A 5,937-nucleotide genomic window follows, 5' to 3' on the forward strand; every position below is an offset into this window, starting at 1 on the left:
TTTTCACAGAGCAGAGATTGGCAGCTACTGACTTGGAACCAATACTTTTAATCTCTTGATGTTCTCTATAATATCCGTGCTTCTATAATTAAAGACTTAGCAAGTATATAACTGGTGGTATTGCCGTTCTTCCGAGTCTGAAAATGCCAGGTTGTTGTTGGTTTTGAGAAACAGTCAGATTTTCTTGTTTTGAATTCTTCTATAAGTTCATTTAAATCCACAATTAGATTATTCTCTTAGCAAATGGAAGGGAACTTGGAGGAAAAGAGCCGAAGTTTCAGTGGTATAAAAACAGGCTTTTTGGAATGCTGTCTGTCCAGCACAGACAGTTCATGATCGAAGGCTCTCGATGCTGAGTTTAGTTTACTTGACATTGGCAGCGATGGGAGAAGATTATAAAAGAGGAAAATGGATGTGAACGAACACAGAAACCCAGAAGACAGAACTCAGTGAGGAAATGAGCAAGAAGATACTATCTGTGCAGTGGAGGAAGCACAGCTCCACATTGTGCATAGCAGTACAAACAGAAGCATTGCTAGGAAAGGGATCACAAAGAGTTTCAGAAGCTTAACTCCTTGTGGATGTTCTGCTTCTGAGACACATCAGTCATTTCAGAAGCCTGAGTCCTTCCTGCACAGACAGACTCTCGTGCTGTGTACAGGGTTGCAGCCACTGTAACAGCAGTGCCTGTACTAAAGACTCCTGACTGTTCATGACCCCTGGCTCTATGCCAAGTCAGCTTCCGTGTGTTAACCCATTAACATGGTCACAGGTACCAGAAACCACCACCATTCCTCTTATAGGCATGACTACTCTATTTCTAAGGGTACCAGGCGTCTGTTGTGGCCAAACATCACACAGAACAATTCAAATGGAGGGGAGATACTTTTAGCCCACCCTTGCTGAGGATTCAGCCTTATGTGCTTGGAGAGAAAACCATGGTGGTGACATGTGTGCCAGGGGCCCTTCCCTCCGTGGTGGTAGACAGAAAGCTGAGACAGAGAATAAAGAACGACAGCAGGGCAGATCCATCCCCTAACGACTTAGTCCCTAGTGGTATCCCTGTCCCTGTGACCTACTTCTTCCAACTAGAATCATCACCTGCCTCCCATCACATCCCTACAATGTCACTGTATTACCTATTCATTGAGAGGGGTGAATCCATTGGTTAGGTCAGAGCTCTCAGAAGGCCGTCATGCCCCCAAAGACCTCAAATGAGCAATCAAACTCCTAAACCATGAGCCTTGTAGTCAAGTTACAGCATAAGACTTCACAACTGTTTGGGACAGGTGTCCCCGCTGGCAAGTCCAAAATTAGCTTTAGCTAGAATTTGCTTGTGCCACACAGGAGCTGGTACAGTGGACAGTGTTGTTGCCAAATCCCCTTCGTGTTGGTTCCTGCTCCTAACTGGGTTTCATGGTGATATTCCCAATGCCTTAATATGAGCAAATCTTAGTCTCCTTAGCGCATAGGCCCCCACAGCCATTACAGCACTAAGTCACAGAAAAGGCACGTGTAAATTATATGCATTCCATATAATTATAAATTATGTCCAGGCTGCCCCCAAAGCAGCAGTCCCTGCTCTGGCAGGATTTTCATGAATCTACAGAGTGCCTCTAGGATCTGCTCACAACAGGGGAATTCAACTCCTGGCTCAGGTGACATGAATTAACTCCCTACCCTTACAGGTGGTGCACAGGCTGAGTGAGCTCCTTCAGCCTCCAGCAACACCAAGACTGAAAGAGCTTCTGAGTTCTTCCATACTGTTCTCCACAACACTGCCTGGGATCCAAGGCAACAGCTCTGTGCCTGGAGCACCAAAAGAGCTGGCTGGTGTCAACCTGGTATGCTTTCTGAATTCAGTGGGGGACGGAGAGAGGATACTGCACCCTGTACGGGAGCAGTTCAACTACCCACAAGGGATTCTAGATGTCATAAGTCCCCTCCTAGATGGCCCAGAGGGCTCCTCCTACCCTCCTTCTACCTCTGATTCTACCCTTGTAGCAAATTCCTCTTTCCCCTCTGTGCTGAGTGATTTCTTCCTGAAGTCTGTGGTCTAGGTGCCTACACCCTGGAGAACTCAGCTCCTAGCTCAAAGTTTTACCCAATTGTCTAAAACAAGACAGCAATATAGGATACATAGGACATTTCCTCTCACTATCACGCCAACCCCTCAAGCCCATCTTGTCCAGATATCAGACAGAATCTTCTGCCCACCGGAGCTTTTCTTTTCCAGCAATAATTCTACCAACTCTAGGAACTACTGAGACATACTTGTCATCCTTCTGGGGACATGAACCCTTGGGTTTGTCAAGGAAAACATCAGATCCTCCGATTTGGCTAAGAGCTTGCTGATCTTTCCATCGGCTAGCACAATCCCCAACAGTCACCCCATCTTTCTGTCTGCTAGCACAGTCCCCAACAGTCACCCCTACTTACACTTCTACCTCCACTCGGTAAAATTATACTTCTCATTTTTCTCCATCTCTGAAATCCCCCTGGACAAGGAAACTCTATGTTTTTTTCTATTTTTATTTATTTCTTTAATTTTCACGTGGTTGTATTCATGTGTGGGTAGAAGCACATACAGCTCATGTGAAAGTCCAAGGGAAGCCTTGGGTATTGGTCCTCTCTTCTCCATCTTGCTGATAAGAAACTTTCCAATCCCTGCTTTTGCTTTGTCCTTCCAGCCTGACGCCAGCCCCTCTATATTTAACAGAGCATCTGGCGCTTAGTAAGCAGGGCCAGGTATAATTACGGCAGTGCCTGTCCCTTATTCTTTCTGCTGGCATTGATTTGAAGTCTTCGTGGCTCCTTACTGTGTATTTAAGTCTCTGCTTCAACATAGTGCCTTATAATGAGAACAAACAGAACCAACTGGCAGTCATCCCCTTCCTGCTCTTTTGGTGGACGGGACAGTCTGGCAGGAAATCAGCCTCCTCAGCAGAACATAGAGACACACTGGCTGGAGCCTATCTGAGCTGCTTCCAGCTTAAAGTTGTTTTCCTAAAGTCACCCCAAGCGCAAACTGTGATCCGCTTGACTATGTGACTGGAGATGAGGAACTTCGCCCGCGATACCTCCGTTTACTCTCTACAGCAGTGCAGTCGTAAAAGTCATCTTCTAGGGCTGGGTGAGCACCGAGAGGGTGAGAAGGCACCAAGCTTTCCCAACACGATCTGCACGTCAGGTGTTCTGTCTGCTTTCTATCACAGGCGTCACGGCTGTCCTCAACAGCACATGTGTGGCCTTGTTGTCAATGGGGACTTTCATGTCAGTTAGTGGAGAAGGTGTTGACTCGCTCCTCTAGCCAGTGTTCAGACTACTTGAGAGGAATGGCTTAGCTGCACTGTGTGCTATTTCAGCTGGGAAGATGGGCCTGTTTCTTGGGTGGAAGAGCAAGGTGGTGCACGCTGCTGACTCTCGGCAGCTCTTCTGACTAATCACTATTTGTTGCACGGAGTATTAGTTGGCATAGGTTTTCTCCTATAGGAGAAGCATTTGTTTTTTAACTGAACAACCATGGCTTTCACAGAATGCACGTTCAGAAATCTCAAAATTAGAAGAGAAGCACTTCTAATTCTTCTCAAGTCTGCACTCTCACTGGGTTTTCATTTTAATATTCAACTGCTAACTGCAGCCCTTTGCGCCCCTGCATGAATACAACATATGCATTTCTCATTCATTTGAAACGAACCTCTAAAGAGTGTGATTTCATTCGTTCTAAAGGCTGAATGATGCTTCATTGTGTACATTGACTTTTACACATTTCCCAGATTTTCTTTATCCATTCTCCTGTTGAGATTATTTCCAGTTTCTGATTACGAAGGAATAAAGCAGCAATGAACACTGCTGAGTGAGTGTCCTGTAGTAAGGTGAAGAGCTAAGTATTACACTGACTAGGTGTGGGAAAACAGGCAATTTTTCTCTCGCATTAAGTTAATGTTGGCTTTGGGGTTGCTGTAAACTGCCTTTATTATATTGAAATATGTCCTTCATATCCCTGATCTTTTCAGGACTCTTATTATGAATGGGGTGTTGGATTTTTTCAAAGGCCTTTTCTGCATCTAATGAGATAATTATGTGTTTTGATCTTTCAGTGTGTGTGTGTGTGTGTGTAGTGAATTACATTTGCTGATTATTTCATATATTGAACCATCCTTGCATCTCTGGGGTGAAACCTACTTAATCATGGGGCATGATCTTTTTGATGTGTTTTGGACTTGGTTTGCAAGTATTTTATTGAGTATTTTTGCATCTATGTCTATAAGGGAAATTCACCTGTAATTCTCTTTACTGGGTCTTTTTGTGGTTTGAGTATCATAGTAACTGTGGCCTCGTAAAATGAAACAGTTTGAGGAGTATTGGCATTAACTTTCTTTTGAAAGTCTGATAGAGTTTTGCACTAATATCAGGGCTTTTTTTTTTTTTGGATTGGGAGTCTTTTAATGACTGTTTCGATTTCACTAGGGGTTATAGGTCTGTTTAAATTGCTTAACTTATACTGATTTAACTTTAGTTAGTGGTACATATTGATAAAATTATCCATTTCTTTTAGATTTTTCCAGTTTGGTGGCGTACAGGTTTTTAAAAGTACGTCTGATGTGGGAGTGTCATATATCAATTTGTTGATTTCATTGGTTAGCATCAAAGAAACTGCTTGGCCCTGATAGGATAAAACATAGGTGGGAGGAGTAAACAGAACAGAATGCTGGGAGGAAGAGGAAGTGAGCTCAGACTCAACAGATCTGCTCTCTGGCGCAGAGACGCCATGCTCCCCTCTCCCGGACAGAGGCGATAGCTCTGCTCTCCGAGGCAGACGCATGAAGCTCAGACCCAGGATGGACGTAGGCTAGAATCTTTCCCAGTAAGACTGATGCTACACAGATTATTAGAGATGGGTTGATCGGGATATGAGAATTAGCCTGTAAGGGCTAGAGTTAATGGGCCAAGCAGTGTTTAAAAGAATACAGTTTGTGTGTTGTTATTTCGGGGCATAATCTAGCAGGCAGCCGGGGTGCTGGGGACGCAGCCCCGCTGCTCCTATTACAACATACGTCCTTCTGGTTCTCTGGATTTCCTCCATGTCTGTTGTTATGCCCCCATTTTCCTTTCTAATTTTGTTAACTTAGATAGTCTTTCTCCATCTTTTAATTAGCTTGGATAAGGATTTGTCAACCTTACTGATTTTCTGAAAAGTCTCAATTCTGTTTCATTGTTTCTTTGTCAGTTTTTTGTTTCTATTTTACTTATTTCAGCCCTGAGTTATTTCTTACTGTCTACTCATTTTGGGTATGACTTCTTCCTCTTGTGCCAGAGTTTCCAGGTGTGATTTGAAGTTACTAGTATAAGATCTCTCCGTTTTCTACATAGGTGCTTAGAGCTATGAGATTGCCTCTTAGATCCACCTTCAGCGTATCCCATAAGTTTGACTATTCTGTGTATTCATTTTAATTAAATTATAGAAAGTCCTTAATTTCTGTCTTATCAGTTTTCCATTCAATGCTGAGTTGTTTTGTTTCGATAAGTCTGTAAGCTTTTTATATCTCTTGTTGCTGATATCCAGCTTTTGTCCATGGTGGTCAGATAGGATGCCAGATGTTAGTTCAGTTTTCTTGTACCTGCTGAGATTTGCTTCGTGTCTGAGAATGTGGTCCATTGTGGAAGACGTTTCCTGATGTGCCAAGAAGAAGGTGAACTCTTCTGTGTTTGGGTGAAGTGAAGGCGTAAGTCACAAACAATGCCACACCAGTTTGGAATTATGATTAATAGGGTGGTATTTATTTAAAGGGGAAAAAACTTACAGATCACCGTCAGCCCTCTGTGCAACCAGGAAGGGAGTCTAGTCGCCGGCGGAGCAGGAAGTGAAGAGAGAGAGGAGAAGGAAGTGGCCGCTTTTTTAAAGGGAGAGAGACCACGCCCCAATGGGCTGGTATC

The sequence above is a fragment of the Microtus oregoni genome, unplaced genomic scaffold (genome assembly GCF_018167655.1).
Source record: "Microtus oregoni isolate MIOR12 unplaced genomic scaffold, Mior012 000008F_ref0000371, whole genome shotgun sequence".
In the NCBI taxonomy this organism is placed as follows: domain Eukaryota; kingdom Metazoa; phylum Chordata; class Mammalia; order Rodentia; family Cricetidae; genus Microtus; species Microtus oregoni.